This window comes from Triturus cristatus, chromosome 12 (assembly GCF_964204655.1).
Source record: "Triturus cristatus chromosome 12, aTriCri1.1, whole genome shotgun sequence".
Classification (NCBI taxonomy): Eukaryota; Metazoa; Chordata; class Amphibia; order Caudata; family Salamandridae; genus Triturus; species Triturus cristatus.
In genome coordinates, this window is record NC_140595.1 from 216,837,160 (window position 1) to 216,853,609 (window position 16,450).

At 45.0% G+C, this 16,450-nt stretch overlaps 17 non-coding genes across 17 annotated transcripts; all 17 read right to left on the minus strand.

Moving 5' to 3' along the window:
• Positions 1 to 135: 135 nt before the first annotated feature.
• Positions 136 to 250, minus strand: LOC146773344 (U5 spliceosomal RNA). The gene has a single exon (XR_014974423.1). It is a non-coding gene; the product is annotated as a U5 spliceosomal RNA (small nuclear RNA).
• An 888-nt stretch (positions 251 to 1,138) lies between these two features.
• On the minus strand, positions 1,139 to 1,253 carry LOC146773345 (U5 spliceosomal RNA). Its single transcript, XR_014973771.1, has one exon. It is a non-coding gene; the product is annotated as a U5 spliceosomal RNA (small nuclear RNA).
• Positions 1,254 to 2,142: 889 nt separating this feature from the next.
• Positions 2,143 to 2,257, minus strand: LOC146773346 (U5 spliceosomal RNA). The gene has a single exon (XR_014974457.1). It is a non-coding gene; the product is annotated as a U5 spliceosomal RNA (small nuclear RNA).
• An 889-nt stretch (positions 2,258 to 3,146) lies between these two features.
• On the minus strand, positions 3,147 to 3,261 carry LOC146773347 (U5 spliceosomal RNA). Its single transcript, XR_014974469.1, has one exon. It is a non-coding gene; the product is annotated as a U5 spliceosomal RNA (small nuclear RNA).
• Positions 3,262 to 4,149: 888 nt separating this feature from the next.
• On the minus strand, positions 4,150 to 4,264 carry LOC146773348 (U5 spliceosomal RNA). Its single transcript, XR_014974474.1, has one exon. It is a non-coding gene; the product is annotated as a U5 spliceosomal RNA (small nuclear RNA).
• An 889-nt stretch (positions 4,265 to 5,153) lies between these two features.
• On the minus strand, positions 5,154 to 5,268 carry LOC146773349 (U5 spliceosomal RNA). The gene has a single exon (XR_014974480.1). It is a non-coding gene; the product is annotated as a U5 spliceosomal RNA (small nuclear RNA).
• An 852-nt stretch (positions 5,269 to 6,120) lies between these two features.
• On the minus strand, positions 6,121 to 6,235 carry LOC146773350 (U5 spliceosomal RNA). Its single transcript, XR_014974491.1, has one exon. It is a non-coding gene; the product is annotated as a U5 spliceosomal RNA (small nuclear RNA).
• Positions 6,236 to 7,123: 888 nt separating this feature from the next.
• Positions 7,124 to 7,238, minus strand: LOC146773351 (U5 spliceosomal RNA). The gene has a single exon (XR_014974425.1). It is a non-coding gene; the product is annotated as a U5 spliceosomal RNA (small nuclear RNA).
• Positions 7,239 to 8,126: 888 nt separating this feature from the next.
• Positions 8,127 to 8,241, minus strand: LOC146773352 (U5 spliceosomal RNA). Its single transcript, XR_014974441.1, has one exon. It is a non-coding gene; the product is annotated as a U5 spliceosomal RNA (small nuclear RNA).
• An 889-nt stretch (positions 8,242 to 9,130) lies between these two features.
• LOC146773353 (U5 spliceosomal RNA) lies at positions 9,131 to 9,245 on the minus strand. The gene has a single exon (XR_014974502.1). It is a non-coding gene; the product is annotated as a U5 spliceosomal RNA (small nuclear RNA).
• Positions 9,246 to 10,134: 889 nt separating this feature from the next.
• On the minus strand, positions 10,135 to 10,249 carry LOC146773354 (U5 spliceosomal RNA). The gene has a single exon (XR_014973786.1). It is a non-coding gene; the product is annotated as a U5 spliceosomal RNA (small nuclear RNA).
• An 839-nt stretch (positions 10,250 to 11,088) lies between these two features.
• LOC146773355 (U5 spliceosomal RNA) lies at positions 11,089 to 11,203 on the minus strand. The gene has a single exon (XR_014974149.1). It is a non-coding gene; the product is annotated as a U5 spliceosomal RNA (small nuclear RNA).
• Positions 11,204 to 12,042: 839 nt separating this feature from the next.
• Positions 12,043 to 12,157, minus strand: LOC146773356 (U5 spliceosomal RNA). Its single transcript, XR_014974513.1, has one exon. It is a non-coding gene; the product is annotated as a U5 spliceosomal RNA (small nuclear RNA).
• An 840-nt stretch (positions 12,158 to 12,997) lies between these two features.
• On the minus strand, positions 12,998 to 13,112 carry LOC146773357 (U5 spliceosomal RNA). Its single transcript, XR_014974524.1, has one exon. It is a non-coding gene; the product is annotated as a U5 spliceosomal RNA (small nuclear RNA).
• An 889-nt stretch (positions 13,113 to 14,001) lies between these two features.
• On the minus strand, positions 14,002 to 14,116 carry LOC146773358 (U5 spliceosomal RNA). The gene has a single exon (XR_014974535.1). It is a non-coding gene; the product is annotated as a U5 spliceosomal RNA (small nuclear RNA).
• An 839-nt stretch (positions 14,117 to 14,955) lies between these two features.
• On the minus strand, positions 14,956 to 15,070 carry LOC146773359 (U5 spliceosomal RNA). Its single transcript, XR_014974546.1, has one exon. It is a non-coding gene; the product is annotated as a U5 spliceosomal RNA (small nuclear RNA).
• An 888-nt stretch (positions 15,071 to 15,958) lies between these two features.
• Positions 15,959 to 16,073, minus strand: LOC146773360 (U5 spliceosomal RNA). The gene has a single exon (XR_014974475.1). It is a non-coding gene; the product is annotated as a U5 spliceosomal RNA (small nuclear RNA).
• Between the last annotated feature and the right edge of the window lie 377 nt (positions 16,074 to 16,450).

Here is a 16,450-nt window from a genome sequence, read left to right on the forward strand (position 1 = left end):
TGCACTCTGTTTATGCAAATGAGCAAGCAGAGAGCTCAGGAATAAAACACCAAACTCATGTCCCCCAAAAAAGCAGCAGACAATTGCTGGATATTCCCCAACTTGTAATGCTTTTCTTTTAAACAAATGATAAACAGCCTCACCTGTGGCAAGGCTTAAAAAAATTGAATAAACTCTTAAATGTTCCTCTCCAAGGAAATCTTTAGTAAAAGGCGAAAGATTTTTTCGTTTTGAAGAGAAACCAGAGTAAGTGACGATATAGCTCTCTAGGGTAAGTGGCGGCACATCAAAGACCCTGTCATTGCGAGGGTGAGGACCTGAAAGGTATTTTCAGGCTCTAAGAAAGAGGGCGAGAACCAGGCCGGTGGGCAAAACAGGCCAACATTTCAAAGTCTCTGCTCAAGGTACAAAAAGGTGGACTGTTCACATGTGTATGTCTGGGAATATGCAAATTTCTTTTGTACTCACCTCAGCTCATTAGGAGTTGTCGGGGCTGCTGGGGAAGGGGAACAGGAAATGTGAATCAGGCTTTTAGTTAAGTGGCACTGTAGGCCTTTTGTCCCCTAGCCATTTTACGCTTTCAACACCATCCCTCCAATCGATATGCTCAGAGCCACCACTGTGCTCTAAACATAGCCATGCACCGTATGTGCCTTTTTCACTCGTACTTTCATTAAACCTGAATATAGAAGGATATATCTGTCTAGGCTGGAGACACGTGAAACAAGTCTGACGTGCCCCTTCAAGTCTACCTGAGAGGAAGCTGACTCAGGATTGGCGACCTCTCAGGGCACAAATAACGGGCACAAATAACGGGCAAGCCCTATGAAAAGCACAGCATGAGTCTTGGTCCCACCTTTAAAAAGGAGGGTGACCTCTGGGATCTGGCAGCAGGATCTTTGGGAGATAAGAAAATATACTGCCTGCGATCGTGAAGTTTCAAGTCAGTCAAGAAAAGCAATCTCATGCACTGCACAAGCTCTTTCCCATGAGGCACCTCTCCTGCACTCTGTTTATGCAAATGAGCAAGCAGAGAGCTCAGGTATAAAACACCAAACTCATGTCCCCCAAAAAAGCAGCAGACAATTTCTGGATATTCCCCAACTTGTAATGCTTTTCTTTTAAACAAATGATAAACAGCCTCACCTGTGGCAAGGCTTAAAAAAATTGAATAAACTCTTAAATGTTCCTCTCCACGGAAATCTTTAGTAAAAGGCGAAAGATTTTTTCGTTTTGAAAAGAAACCAGAGTAAGTGACAATATAGCTCTCTAGGGTAAGTGGCGGCACATCAAAGACCCTGTCATTGCGAGGGTGAGGACCTGAAAGGTATTTTCAGGCTCTAAGAAAGAGGGCGAGAACCAGGCCGGTGGGCAAAACAGGCCAACATTTCAAAGTCTCTGCTCAAGGTACAAAAAGGTGGACTGTTCACATGTGTATGTCTGGGAATATGCAAATTTCTTTTGTACTCACCTCAGCTCATTAGGAGTTGTCGGGGCTGCTGGGGAAGGGGAACAGGAAATGTGAATCAGGCTTTTAGTTAAGTGGCACTGTAGGCCTTTTGTCCCCTAGCCATTTTACGCTTTCAACACCATCCCTCCAATCGATATGCTCAGAGCCACCACTGTGCTCTACACATAGCCATGCACCGTATGTGCCTTTTTCACACGTACTTTCATTAAACCTGAATATAGAAGGATATATCTGTCTAGGCTGGAGACACGTGAAACAAGTCTGACGTGCCCCTTCAAGTCTACCTGAGAGGAAGCTGACTCAGGATTGGCGACCTCTCAGGGCACCTCTAAACGGACACAAATAACGGGCAAGCCCTATGAAAAGCACAGCATGAGTCTTGGTCCCACCTTTAAAAAGGAGGGTGACCTCTGGGATCTGGCAGCAGGATCTTTGGGAGATAAGAAAATATACTGCCTGCGATCGTGAAGTTTCAAGTCAGTCAAGAAAAGCAATCTCATGCACTGCACAAGCTCTTTCCCATGAGGCACCTCTCCTGCACTCTGTTTATGCAAATGAGCAAGCAGAGAGCTCAGGAATAAAACACCAAACTCATGTCCCCCAAAAAAGCAGCAGACAATTGCTGGATATTCCCCAACTTGTAATGCTTTTCTTTTAAACAAATGATAAACAGCCTCACCTGTGGCAAGGCTTAAAAAAATTGAATAAACTCTTAAATGTTCCTCTCCACGGAAATCTTTAGTAAAAGGCGAAAGATTTTTTCGTTTTGAAGAGAAACCAGAGTAAGTGACAATATAGCTCTCTAGGGTAAGTGGCGGCACATCAAAGACCCTGTCATTGCGAGGGTGAGGACCTGAAAGGTATTTTCAGGCTCTAAGAAAGAGGGCGAGAACCAGGCCGGTGGGCAAAACAGGCCAACATTTCAAAGTCTCTGCTCAAGGTACAAAAAGGTGGACTGTTCACATGTGTATGTCTGGGAATATGCAAATTTCTTTTGTACTCACCTCAGCTCATTAGGAGTTGTCAGGGCTGCTGGGGAAGGGGAACAGGAAATGTGAATCAGGCTTTTAGTTAAGTGGCACTGTAGGCCTTTTGTCCCCTAGCCATTTTACGCTTTCAACACCATCCCTCCAATCGATATGCTCAGAGCCACCACTGTGCTCTACACATAGCCATGCACCGTATGTGCCTTTTTCACACGTACTTTCATTAAACCTGAATATAGAAGGATATATCTGTCTAGGCTGGAGACACGTGAAACAAGTCTGACGTGCCCCTTCAAGTCTACCTGAGAGGAAGCTGACTCAGGATTGGCGACCTCTCAGGGCACCTCTAAACGGACACAAATAACGGGCAAGCCCTATGAAAAGCCCAGCATGAGTCTTGGTCCCACCTTTAAAAAGGAGGGTGACCTCTGGGATCTGGCAGCAGGATCTTTGGGAGATAAGAAAATATACTGCCTGCGATCGTGAAGTTTCAAGTCAGTCAAGAAAAGCAATCTCATGCACTGCACAAGCTCTTTCCCATGAGGCACCTCTCCTGCACTCTGTTTATGCAAATGAGCAAGCAGAGAGCTCAGGAATAAAACACCAAACTCATGTCCCCCACAAAAGCAGCAGACAATTTCTGGATATTCCCCAACTTGTAATGCTTTTCTTTTAAACAAATGATAAACAGCCTCACCTGTGGCAAGGCTTAAAAAAATTGAATAAACTCTTAAATGTTCCTCTCCACGGAAATCTTTAGTAAAAGGCGAAAGATTTTTTCGTTTTGAAGAGAAACCAGAGTAAGTGACAATATAGCTCTCTAGGGTAAGTGGCGGCACATCAAAGACCCTGTCATTGCGAGGGTGAGGACCTGAAAGGTATTTTCAGGCTCTAAGAAAGAGGGCGAGAACCAGGCCGGTGGGCAAAACAGGCCAACATTTCAAAGTCTCTGCTCAAGGTACAAAAAGGTGGACTGTTCACATGTGTATGTCTGGGAATATGCAAATTTCTTTTGTACTCACCTCAGCTCATTAGGAGTTGTCGGGGCTGCTGGGGAAGGGGAACAGGAAATGTGAATCAGGCTTTTAGTTAAGTGGCACTGTAGGCCTTTTGTCCCCTAGCCATTTTACGCTTTCAACACCATCCCTCCAATCGATATGCTCAGAGCCACCACTGTGCTCTACACATAGCCATGCACCGTATGTGCCTTTTTCACACGTACTTTCATTAAACCTGAATATAGAAGGATATATCTGTCTAGGCTGGAGACACGTGAAACAAGTCTGACGTGCCCCTTCAAGTCTACCTGAGAGGAAGCTGACTCAGGATTGGCGACCTCTCAGGGCACCTCTAACGGGCACAAATAACGGGCAAGTCCTATGAAAAGCACAGCATGAGTCTTGGTCCCACCTTTAAAAAGGAGGGTGACCTCTGGGATCTGGCAGCAGGATCTTTGGGAGATAAGAAAATATACTGCCTGCGATCGTGAAGTTTCAAGTCAGTCAAGAAAAGCAATCTCATGCACTGCACAAGCTCTTTCCCATGAGGCACCTCTCCTGCACTCTGTTTATGCAAATGAGCAAGCAGAGAGCTCAGGAATAAAACACCAAACTCATGTCCCCCAAAAAAGCAGCAGACAATTGCTGGATATTCCCCAACTTGTAATGCTTTTCTTTTAAACAAATGATAAACAGCCTCACCTGTGGCAAGGCTTAAAAAAATTGAATAAACTCTTAAATGTTCCTCTCCACGGAAATCTTTAGTAAAAGGAGAAAGATTTTTTCGTTTTGAAGAGAAACCAGAGTAAGTGACAATATAGCTCTCTAGGGTAAGTGGCGGCACATCAAAGACCCTGTCATTGCGAGGGTGAGGACCTGAAAGGTATTTTCAGGCTCTAAGAAAGAGGGCGAGAACCAGGCCGGTGGGCAAAACAGGCCAACATTTCAAAGTCTCTGCTCAAGGTACAAAAAGGTGGACTGTTCACATGTGTATGTCTGGGAATATGCAAATTTCTTTTGTACTCACCTCAGCTCATTAGGAGTTGTCAGGGCTGCTGGGGAAGGGGAACAGGAAATGTGAATCAGGCTTTTAGTTAAGTGGCACTGTAGGCCTTTTGTCCCCTAGCCATTTTACGCTTTCAACACCATCCCTCCAATCGATATGCTCAGAGCCACCACTGTGCTCTACACATAGCCATGCACCGTATGTGCCTTTTTCACACGTACTTTCATTAAACCTGAATATAGAAGGATATATCTGTCTAGGCTGGAGACACGTGAAACAAGTCTGACGTGCCCCTTCAAGTCTACCTGAGAGGAAGCTGACTCAGGATTGGCGACCTCTCAGGGCACCTCTAAACGGACACAAATAACGGGCAAGCCCTATGAAAAGCACAGCATGAGTCTTGGTCCCACCTTTAAAAAGGAGGGTGACCTCTGGGATCTGGCAGCAGGATCTTTGGGAGATAAGAAAATATACTGCCTGCGATCGTGAAGTTTCAAGTCAGTCAAGAAAAGCAATCTCATGCACTGCACAAGCTCTTTCCCATGAGGCACCTCTCCTGCACTCTGTTTATGTAAATGAGCAAGCAGAGAGCTCAGGAATAAAACACCAAACTCATGTCCCCCAAAAAAGCAGCAGACAATTTCTGGATATTCCCCAACTTGTAATGCTTTTCTTTTAAACAAATGATAAACAGCCTCACCTGTGGCAAGGCTTAAAAAAATTGAATAAACTCTTAAATGTTCCTCTCCACGGAAATCTTTAGTAAAAGGCGAAAGATTTTTTCGTTTTGAAGAGAAACCAGAGTAAGTGACAATATAGCTCTCTAGGGTAAGTGGCGGCACATCAAAGACCCTGTCATTGCGAGGGTGAGGACCTGAAAGGTATTTTCAGGCTCTAAGAAAGAGGGCGAGAACCAGGCCGGTGGGCAAAACAGGCCAACATTTCAAAGTCTCTGCTCAAGGTACAAAAAGGTGGACTGTTCACATGTGTATGTCTGGGAATATGCAAATTTCTTTTGTACTCACCTCAGCTCATTAGGAGTTGTCGGGGCTGCTGGGGAAGGGGAACAGGAAATGTGAATCAGGCTTTTAGTTAAGTGGCACTGTAGGCCTTTTGTCCCCTAGCCATTTTACGCTTTCAACACGCTCTACACATAGCCATGCACCGTATGTGCCTTTTTCACACGTACTTTCATTAAACCTGAATATAGAAGGATATATCTGTCTAGGCTGGAGACACGTGAAACAAGTCTGACGTGCCCCTTCAAGTCTACCTGAGAGGAAGCTGACTCAGGATTGGCGACCTCTCAGGGCAACTCTAACGGGCACAAATAACGGGCAAGCCCTATGAAAAGCACAGCATGAGTCTTGGTCCCACCTTTAAAAAGGAGGGTGACCTCTGGGATCTGGCAGCAGGATCTTTGGGAGATAAGAAAATATACTGCCTGCGATCGTGAAGTTTCAAGTCAGTCAAGAAAAGCAATCTCATGCACTGCACAAGCTCTTTCCCATGAGGCACCTCTCCTGCACTCTGTTTATGCAAATGAGCAAGCAGAGAGCTCAGGAATAAAACACCAAACTCATGTCCCCCAAAAAAGCAGCAGACAATTGCTGGATATTCCCCAACTTGTAATGCTTTTCTTTTAAACAAATGATAAACAGCCTCACCTGTGGCAAGGCTTAAAAAAATTGAATAAACTCTTAAATGTTCCTCTCCACGGAAATCTTTAGTAAAAGGCGAAAGATTTTTTCGTTTTGAAGAGAAACCAGAGTAAGTGACAATATAGCTCTCTAGGGTAAGTGGCGGCACATCAAAGACCCTGTCATTGCGAGGGTGAGGACCTGAAAGGTATTTTCAGGCTCTAAGAAAGAGGGCGAGAACCAGGCCGGTGGGCAAAACAGGCCAACATTTCAAAGTCTCTGCTCAAGGTACAAAAAGGTGGACTGTTCACATGTGTATGTCTGGGAATATGCAAATTTCTTTTGTACTCACCTCAGCTCATTAGGAGTTGTCGGGGCTGCTGGGGAAGGGGAACAGGAAATGTGAATCAGGCTTTTAGTTAAGTGGCACTGTAGGCCTTTTGTCCCCTAGCCATTTTACGCTTTCAACACCATCCCTCCAATCGATATGCTCAGAGCCACCACTGTGCTCTACACATAGCCATGCACCGTATGTGCCTTTTTCACACGTACTTTCATTAAACCTGAATATAGAAGGATATATCTGTCTAGGCTGGAGACACATGAAACAAGTCTGACGTGCCCCTTCAAGTCTACCTGAGAGGAAGCTGACTCAGGATTGGTGACCTCTCAGGGCACCTCTAAACGGACACAAATAACGGGCAAGCCCTATGAAAAGCACAGCATGAGTCTTGGTCCCACTTTAAAAAGGAGGGTGACCTCTGGGATCTGGCAGCAGTATCTTTGGGAGATAAGAAAATATACTGCCTGCAATCGTGAAGTTTCAAGTCAGTCAAGAAAAGCAATCTCATGCACTGCACAAGCTCTTTCCCATGAGGCACCTCTCCTGCACTCTGTTTATGCAAATGAGCAAGCAGAGAGCTCAGGAATAAAACACCAAACTCATGTCCCCCAAAAAAGCAGCAGACAATTGCTGGATATTCCCCAACTTGTAATGCTTTTCTTTTAAACAAATGATAAACAGCCTCACCTGTGGCAAGGCTTAAAAAAATTGAATAAACTCTTAAATGTTCCTCTCCAAGGAAATCTTTAGTAAAAGGCGAAAGATTTTTTCGTTTTGAAGAGAAACCAGAGTAAGTGACAATATAGCTCTCTAGGGTAAGTGGCGGCACATCAAAGACCCTGTCATTGCGAGGGTGAGGACCTGAAAGGTATTTTCAGGCTCTAAGAAAGAGGGCGAGAACCAGGCCGGTGGGCAAAACAGGCCAACATTTCAAAGTCTCTGCTCAAGGTACAAAAAGGTGGACTGTTCACATGTGTATGTCTGGGAATATGCAAATTTCTTTTGTACTCACCTCAGCTCATTAGGAGTTGTCGGGGCTGCTGGGGAAGGGGAACAGGAAATGTGAATCAGGCTTTTAGTTAAGTGGCACTGTAGGCCTTTTGTCCCCTAGCCATTTTACGCTTTCAACACCATCCCTCCAATCGATATGCTCAGAGCCACCACTGTGCTCTAAACATAGCCATGCACCGTATGTGCCTTTTTCACTCGTACTTTCATTAAACCTGAATATAGAAGGATATATCTGTCTAGGCTGGAGACACGTGAAACAAGTCTGACGTGCCCCTTCAAGTCTACCTGAGAGGAAGCTGACTCAGGATTGGCGACCTCTCAGGGCACAAATAACGGGCACAAATAACGGGCAAGCCCTATGAAAAGCACAGCATGAGTCTTGGTCCCACCTTTAAAAAGGAGGGTGACCTCTGGGATCTGGCAGCAGGATCTTTGGGAGATAAGAAAATATACTGCCTGCGATCGTGAAGTTTCAAGTCAGTCAAGAAAAGCAATCTCATGCACTGCACAAGCTCTTTCCCATGAGGCACCTCTCCTGCACTCTGTTTATGCAAATGAGCAAGCAGAGAGCTCAGGAATAAAACACCAAACTCATGTCCCCCAAAAAAGCAGCAGACAATTGCTGGATATTCCCCAACTTCTAATACTTTTCTTTTAAACAAATGATAAACAGCCTCACCTGTGGCAAGGCTTAAAAAAATTGAATAAACTCTTAAATGTTCCTCTCCACGGAAATCTTTAGTAAGAGGCGAAAGATTTTTTCGTTTTGAAGAGAAACCAGAGTAAGTGACAATATAGCTCTCTAGGGTAAGTGGCGGCACATCAAAGACCCTGTCATTGCGAGGGTGAGGACCTGAAAGGTATTTTCAGGCTCTAAGAAAGAGGGCGAGAACCAGGCCGGTGGGCAAAACAGGCCAACATTTCAAAGTCTCTGCTCAAGGTACAAAAAGGTGGACTGTTCACATGTGTATGTCTGGGAATATGCAAATTTCTTTTGTACTCACCTCAGCTCATTAGGAGTTGTCGGGGCTGCTGGGGAAGGGGAACAGGAAATGTGAATCAGGCTTTTAGTTAAGTGGCACTGTAGGCCTTTTGTCCCCTAGCCATTTTACGCTTTCAACACCATCCCTCCAATCGATATGCTCAGAGCCACTACTGTGCTCTACACATAGCCATGCACCGTATGTGCCTTTTTCACACGTACTTTCATTAAACCTGAATATAGAAGGATATATCTGTCTAGGCTGGAGACACGTGAAACAAGTCTGACGTGCCCCTTCAAGTCTACCTGAGAGGAAGCTGACTCAGGATTGGCGACCTCTCAGGGCACCTCTAAACGGACACAAATAACGGGCAAGCCCTATGAAAAGCACAGCATGAGTCTTGGTCCCACCTTTAAAAAGGAGGGTGACCTCTGGGATCTGGCAGCAGGATCTTTGGGAGATAAGAAAATATACTGCCTGCGATCGTGAAGTTTCAAGTCAGTCAAGAAAAGCAATCTCATGCACTGCACAAGCTCTTTCCCATGAGGCACCTCTCCTGCACTCTGTTTATGCAAATGAGCAAGCAGAGAGCTCAGGAATAAAACACCAAACTCATGTCCCCCAAAAATGCAGCAGACAATTGCTGGATATTCCCCAACTTCTAATGTTTTTATTTTAAACAAATGATAAACAGCCTCACCTGTGGCAAGGCTTAAAAAAATTGAATAAACTCTTAAATGTTCCTCTCCACGGAAATCTTTAGTAAAAGGCGAAAGATTTTTTCGTTTTGAAGAGAAACCAGAGTAAGTGACAATATAGCTCTCTAGGGTAAGTGGCGCCACATCAAAGACCCTGTCATTGCGAGGGTGAGGACCTGAAAGGTATTTTCAGGCTCTAAGAAAGAGGGCGAGAACCAGGCCGGTGGGCAAAACAGGCCAACTTTTCAAAGTCTCTGCTCAAGGTACAAAAAAGTGGACTGTTCACATGTGTATGTCTGGGAATATGCAAATTTCTTTTGTACTAACCTCAGCTCATTAGGAGTTGTCGGGGCTGCTGGGGAAGGGGAAAAGGAAATGTGAATCAGGCTTTTAGTTAAGTGGCACTGTAGGCCTTTTGTCCCCTAGCCATTTTACGCTTTCAACACCATCCCTCCAATCGATATGCTCAGAGCCACCCCTGCGCTCTACACATAGCCATGCACCGTATGTGCCTTTTTCACATGTACTTTCATTAAACCTGAATATAGAAGGATATATCTGTCTAGGCTGGAGACACATGAAACAAGTCTGACGTGCCCCTTCAAGTCTACCTGAGAGGAAGCTGACTCAGGATTGGTGACCTCTCAGGGCACCTCTAAACGGACACAAATAACGGGCAAGCCCTATGAAAAGCACAGCATGAGTCTTGGTCCCACCTTTAAAAAGGAGGGTGACCTCTGGGATCTGGCAGCAGGATCTTTGGGAGATAAGAAAATATACTGCCTGCGATCGTGAAATTTCAAGTCAGTCAAGAAAAGCAATCTCATGCACTGCACAAGCTCTTTCCCATGAGGCACCTCTCCTGCACTCTGTTTATGCAAATGAGCAAGCAGAGAGCTCAGGAATAAAACACCAAACTCATGTCCCCCAAAAAAGCAGCAGACAATTGCTGGATATTCCCCAACTTGTAATGCTTTTCTTTTAAACAAATGATAAACAGCCTCACCTGTGGCAAGGCTTAAAAAAATTGAATAAACTCTTAAATGTTCCTCTCCACGGAAATCTTTAGTAAAAGGCGAAAGATTTTTTCATTTTGAAGAGAAACCAGAGTAAGTGACAATATAGCTCTCTAGGGTAAGTGGCGGCACATCAAAGACCCTGTCATTGCGAGGGTGAGGACCTGAAAGGTATTTTCAGGCTCTAAGAAAGAGGGCGAGAACCAGGCCGGTGGGCAAAACAGGCCAACATTTCAAAGTCTCTGCTCAAGGTACAAAAAGGTGGACTGTTCACATGTGTATGTCTGGGAATATGCAAATTTCTTTTGTACTCACCTCAGCTCATTAGGAGTTGTCGGGGCTGCTGGGGAAGGGGAACAGGAAATGTGAATCAGGCTTTTAGTTAAGTGGCACTGTAGGCCTTTTGTCCCCTAGCCATTTTACGCTTTCAACACGCTCTACACATAGCCATGCACCGTGTGTGCCTTTTTCACACGTACTTTCATTAAACCTGAATATAGAAGGATATATCTGTCTAGGCTGGAGACACGTGAAACAAGTCTGACGTGCCCCTTCAAGTCAACCTGAGAGGAAGCTGACTCAGGATTGGCGACCTCAACGGGCACCTCTAACGGGCAAGCCCTATGAAAAGCACAGCATGAGTCTTGGTCCCACCTTTAAAAAGGAGGGTGACCTCTGGGATCTGGCAGCAGGATCTTTGGGAGATAAGAAAATATACTGCCTGCGATCGTGAAGTTTCAAGTCAGTCAAGAAAAGCAATCTCATGCACTGCACAAGCTCTTTCCCATGAGGCACCTCTCCTGCACTCTGTTTATGCAAATGAGCAAGCAGAGAGCTCAGGAATAAAACACCAAACTCATGTCCCCCAAAAAAGCAGCAGACAATTGCTGGATATTCCCCAACTTGTAATGCTTTTCTTTTAAACAAATGATAAACAGCCTCACCTGTGGCAAGGCTTAAAAAAATTGAATAAACTCTTAAATGTTCCTCTCCACGGAAATCTTTAGTAAAAGACGAAAGATTTTTTCGTTTTGAAGAGAAACCAGAGTAAGTGACAATATAGCTCTCTAGGGTAAGTGGCGGCACATCAAAGACCCTGTCATTGCGAGGGTGAGGACCTGAAAGGTATTTTCAGGCTCTAAGAAAGAGGGCGAGAACCAGGCCGGTGGGCAAAACAGGCCAACATTTCAAAGTCTCTGCTCAAGGTACAAAAAGGTGGACTGTTCACATGTGTATGTCTGGGAATATGCAAATTTCTTTTGTACTCACCTCAGCTCATTAGGAGTTGTCGGGGCTGCTGGGGAAGGGGAACAGGAAATGTGAATCAGGCTTTTAGTTAAGTGGCACTGTAGGCCTTTTGTCCCCTAGCCATTTTACGCTTTCAACACGCTCTACACATAGCCATGCACCGTATGTGCCTTTTTCACACGTACTTTCATTAAACCTGAATATAGAAGGATATATCTGTCTAGGCTGGAGACACGTGAAACAAGTCTGACGTGCCCCTTCAAGTCTACCTGAGAGGAAGCTGACTCAGGATTGGCGACCTCAACGGGCACAAATAACGGGCAAGCCCTATGAAAAGCACAGCATGAGTCTTGGTCCCACCTTTAAAAAGGAGGGTGACCTCTGGGATCTGGCAGCAGGATCTTTGGGAGATAAGAAAATATACTGCCTGCGATCGTGAAGTTTCAAGTCAGTCAAGAAAAGCAATCTCATGCACTGCACAAGCTCTTTCCCATGAGGCACCTCTCCTGCACTCTGTTTATGCAAATGAGCAAGCAGAGAGCTCAGGAATAAAACACCAAACTCATGTCCCCCAAAAAAGCAGCAGACAATTGCTGGATATTCCCCAACTTGTAATGCTTTTCTTTTAAACAAATGATAAACAGCCTCACCTGTGGCAAGGCTTAAAAAAATTGAATAAACTCTTAAATGTTCCTCTCCACGGAAATCTTTAGTAAAAGGCGAAAGATTTTTTCGTTTTGAAGAGAAACCAGAGTAAGTGACAATATAGCTCTCTAGGGTAAGTGGCGGCACATCAAAGACCCTGTCATTGCGAGGGTGAGGACCTGAAAGGTATTTTCAGGCTCTAAGAAAGAGGGCGAGAACCAGGCCGGTGGGCAAAACAGGCCAACATTTCAAAGTCTCTGCTCAAGGTACAAAAAGGTGGACTGTTCACATGTGTATGTCTGGGAATATGCAAATTTCTTTTGTACTCACCTCAGCTCATTAGGAGTTGTCGGGGCTGCTGGGGAAGGGGGAACAGGAAATGTGAATCAGGCTTTTAGTTAAGTGGCACTGTAGGCCTTTTGTCCCCTAGCCATTTTACGCTTTCAACACGCTCTACACATAGCCATGCACCGTATGTGCCTTTTTCACACGTACTTTCATTAAACCTGAATATAGAAGGATATATCTGTCTAGGCTGGAGACACGTGAAACAAGTCTGACGTGCCCCTTCAAGTCTACCTGAGAGGAAGCTGACTCAGGATTGGCGACCTCAACGGGCACAAATAACGGGCAAGCCCTATGAAAAGCACAGCATGAGTCTTGGTCCCACCTTTAAAAAGGAGGGTGACCTCTGGGATCTGGCAGCAGGATCTTTGGGAGATAAGAAAATATACTGCCTGCGATCGAGTAGTTTCAAGTCAGTCAAGAAAAGCAATCTCATGCACTGCACAAGCTCTTTCCCATGAGGCACCTCTCCTGCACTCTGTTTATGCAAATGAGCAAGCAGAGAGCTCAGGAATAAAACACCAAACTCATGTCCCCCAAAAAAGCAGCAGACAATTGCTGGATATTCCCCAACTTGTAATGCTTTTCTTTTAAACAAATGATAAACAGCCTCACCTGTGGCAAGGCTTAAAAAAATTGAATAAACTCTTAAATGTTCCTCTCCACGGAAATCTTTAGTAAAAGGCGAAAGATTTTTTCGTTTTGAAGAGAAACCAGAGTAAGTGACAATATAGCTCTCTAGGGTAAGTGGCGGCACATCAAAGACCCTGTCATTGCGAGGGTGAGGACCTGAAAGGTATTTTCAGGCTCTAAGAAAGATGGCGAGAACCAGGCCGGTGGGCAAAACAGGCCAACATTTCAAAGTCTCTGCTCAAGGTACAAAAAGGTGGACTGTTCACATGTGTATGTCTGGGAATATGCAAATTTCTTTTGTACTCACCTCAGCTCATTAGGAGTTGTCGGGGCTGCTGGGGAAGGGGAACAGGAAATGTGAATCAGGCTTTTAGTTAAGTGGCACTGTAGGCCTTTTGTCCCCTAGCCATTTTACGCTTTCAACACCATCCCTCCAATCGATATGCTCAGAGCCACCACTGTGCTCTACACATAGCCATGCACCGTATGTGCCTTTTTCACACGTACTTTCATTAAACCTGAATATAGAAGGATATATCTGTCTAGGCTGGAGACACATGAAACAAGTCTGACGTGCCCCTTCAAGTCTACCTGAGAAGAAGCTGACTCAGGATTGGTGACCTCTCACGGCACCTCTAAACGGACACAAATAACGGGCAAGCCCTATGAAAAGCACAGCATGAGTCTTGGTCCCACCTTTAAAAAGGAGGGTGACCTCTGGGATCTGGCAGCAGGATCTTTGGGAGATAAGAAAATATACTGCCTGCGATCGTGAAGTTTCAAGTCAGTCAAGAAAAGCAATCTCATGCACTGCACAAGCTCTTTCCCATGAGGCACCTCTCCTGCACTCTGTTTATGCAAATGAGCAAGCAGAGAGCTCAGGAATAAAACACCAAACTCATGTCCCCCAAAAAAGCAGCAGACAATTTCTGGATATTCCCCAACTTGTAATGCTTTTCTTTTAAACAAATGATAAACAGCCTCACCTGTGGCAAGGCTTAAAAAAATTGAATAAACTCTTAAATGTTCCTCTCCACGGAAATCTTTAGTAAAAGGCGAAAGATTTTTTCGTTTTGAAGAGAAACCAGAGTAAGTGACAATATAGCTCTCTAGGGTAAGTGGCGGCACATCAAAGACCCTGTCATTGCGAGGGTGAGGACCTGAAAGGTATTTTCAGGCTCTAAGAAAGAGGGCGAGAACCAGGCCGGTGGGCAAAACAGGCCAACATTTCAAAGTCTCTGCTCAAGGTACAAAAAGGTGGACTGTTCACATGTGTATGTCTGGGAATATGCAAATTTCTTTTGTACTCACCTCAGCTCATTAGGAGTTGTCGGGGCTGCTGGGGAAGGGGAACAGGAAATGTGAATCAGGCTTTTAGTTAAGTGGCACTGTAGGCCTTTTGTCCCCTAGCCATTTTACGCTTTCAACACGCTCTACACATAGCCATGCACCGTATGTGCCTTTTTCACACGTACTTTCATTAAACCTGAATATAGAAGGATATATCTGTCTAGGCTGGAGACACGTGAAACAAGTCTGACGTGCCCCTTCAAGTCTACCTGAGAGGAAGCTGACTCAGGATTGGCGACCTCAACGGGCACAAATAACGGGCAAGCCCTATGAAAAGCACAGCATGAGTCTTGGTCCCACCTTTAAAAAGGAGGGTGACCTCTGGGATCTGGCAGCAGGATCTTTGGGAGATAAGAAAATATACTGCCTGCGATCGTGAAGTTTCAAGTCAGTCAAGAAAAGCAATCTCATGCACTGCACAAGCTCTTTCCCATGAGGCACCTCTCCTGCACTCTGTTTATGCAAATGAGCAAGCAGAGAGCTCAGGAATAAAACACCAAACTCATGTCCCCCAAAAAAGCAGCAGACAATTGCTGGATATTCCCCAACTTGTAATGCTTTTCTTTTAAACAAATGATAAACAGCCTCACCTGTGGCAAGGCTTAAAAAAATTGAATAAACTCTTAAATGTTCCTCTCCACGGAAATCTTTAGTAAAAGGCGAAAGATTTTTTCGTTTTGAAGAGAAACCAGAGTAAGTGACAATATAGCTCTCTAGGGTAAGTGGCGGCACATCAAAGACCCTGTCATTGCGAGGGTGAGGACCTGAAAGGTATTTTCAGGCTCTAAGAAAGAGGGCGAGAACCAGGCCGGTGGGCAAAACAGGCCAACATTTCAAAGTCTCTGCTCAAGGTACAAAAAGGTGGACTGTTCACATGTGTATGTCTGGGAATATGCAAATTTCTTTTGTACTCACCTCAGCTCATTAGGAGTTGTCGGGGCTGCTGGGGAAGGGGAACAGGAAATGTGAATCAGGCTTTTAGTTAAGTGGCACTGTAGGCCTTTTGTCCCCTAGCCATTTTACGCTTTCAACACCATCCCTCCAATCGATATGCTCAGAGCCACCACTGTGCTCTACACATAGCCATGCACCGTATGTGCCTTTTTCACACGTACTTTCATTAAACCTGAATATAGAAGGATATATCTGTCTAGGCTGGAGACACGTGAAACAAGTCTGACGTGCCCCTTCAAGTCTACCTGAGAGGAAGCTGACTCAGGATTGGCGACCTCTCAGGGCACCTCTAACGGGCACAAATAACGGGCAAGTCCTATGAAAAGCACAGCATGAGTCTTGGTCCCACCTTTAAAAAGGAGGGTGACCTCTGGGATCTGGCAGCAGGATCTTTGGGAGATAAGAAAATATACTGCCTGCGATCGTGAAGTTTCAAGTCAGTCAAGAAAAGCAATCTCATGCACTGCACAAGCTCTTTCCCATGAGGCACCTCTCCTGCACTCTGTTTATGCAAATGAGCAAGCAGAGAGCTCAGGAATAAAACACCAAACTCATGTCCCCCAAAAAAGCAGCAGACAATTGCTGGATATTCCCCAACTTGTAATGCTTTTCTTTTAAACAAATGATAAACAGCCTCACCTGTGGCAAGGCTTAAAAAAATTGAATAAACTCTTAAATGTTCCTCTCCACGGAAATCTTTAGTAAAAGGAGAAAGATTTTTTCGTTTTGAAGAGAAACCAGAGTAAGTGACAATATAGCTCTCTAGGGTAAGTGGCGGCACATCAAAGACCCTGTCATTGCGAGGGTGAGGACCTGAAAGGTATTTTCAGGCTCTAAGAAAGAGGGCGAGAACCAGGCCGGTGGGCAAAACAGGCCAACATTTCAAAGTCTCTGCTCAAGGTACAAAAAGGTGGACTGTTCACATGTGTATGTCTGGGAATATGCAAATTTCTTTTGTACTCACCTCAGCTCATTAGGAGTTGTCAGGGCTGCTGGGGAAGGGGAACAGGAAATGTGAATCAGGCTTTTAGTTAAGTGGCACTGTAGGCCTTTTGTCCCCTAGCCATTTTACGCTTTCAACACCATCCCTCCAATCGATATGCTCAGAGCCACCACTGTGCTC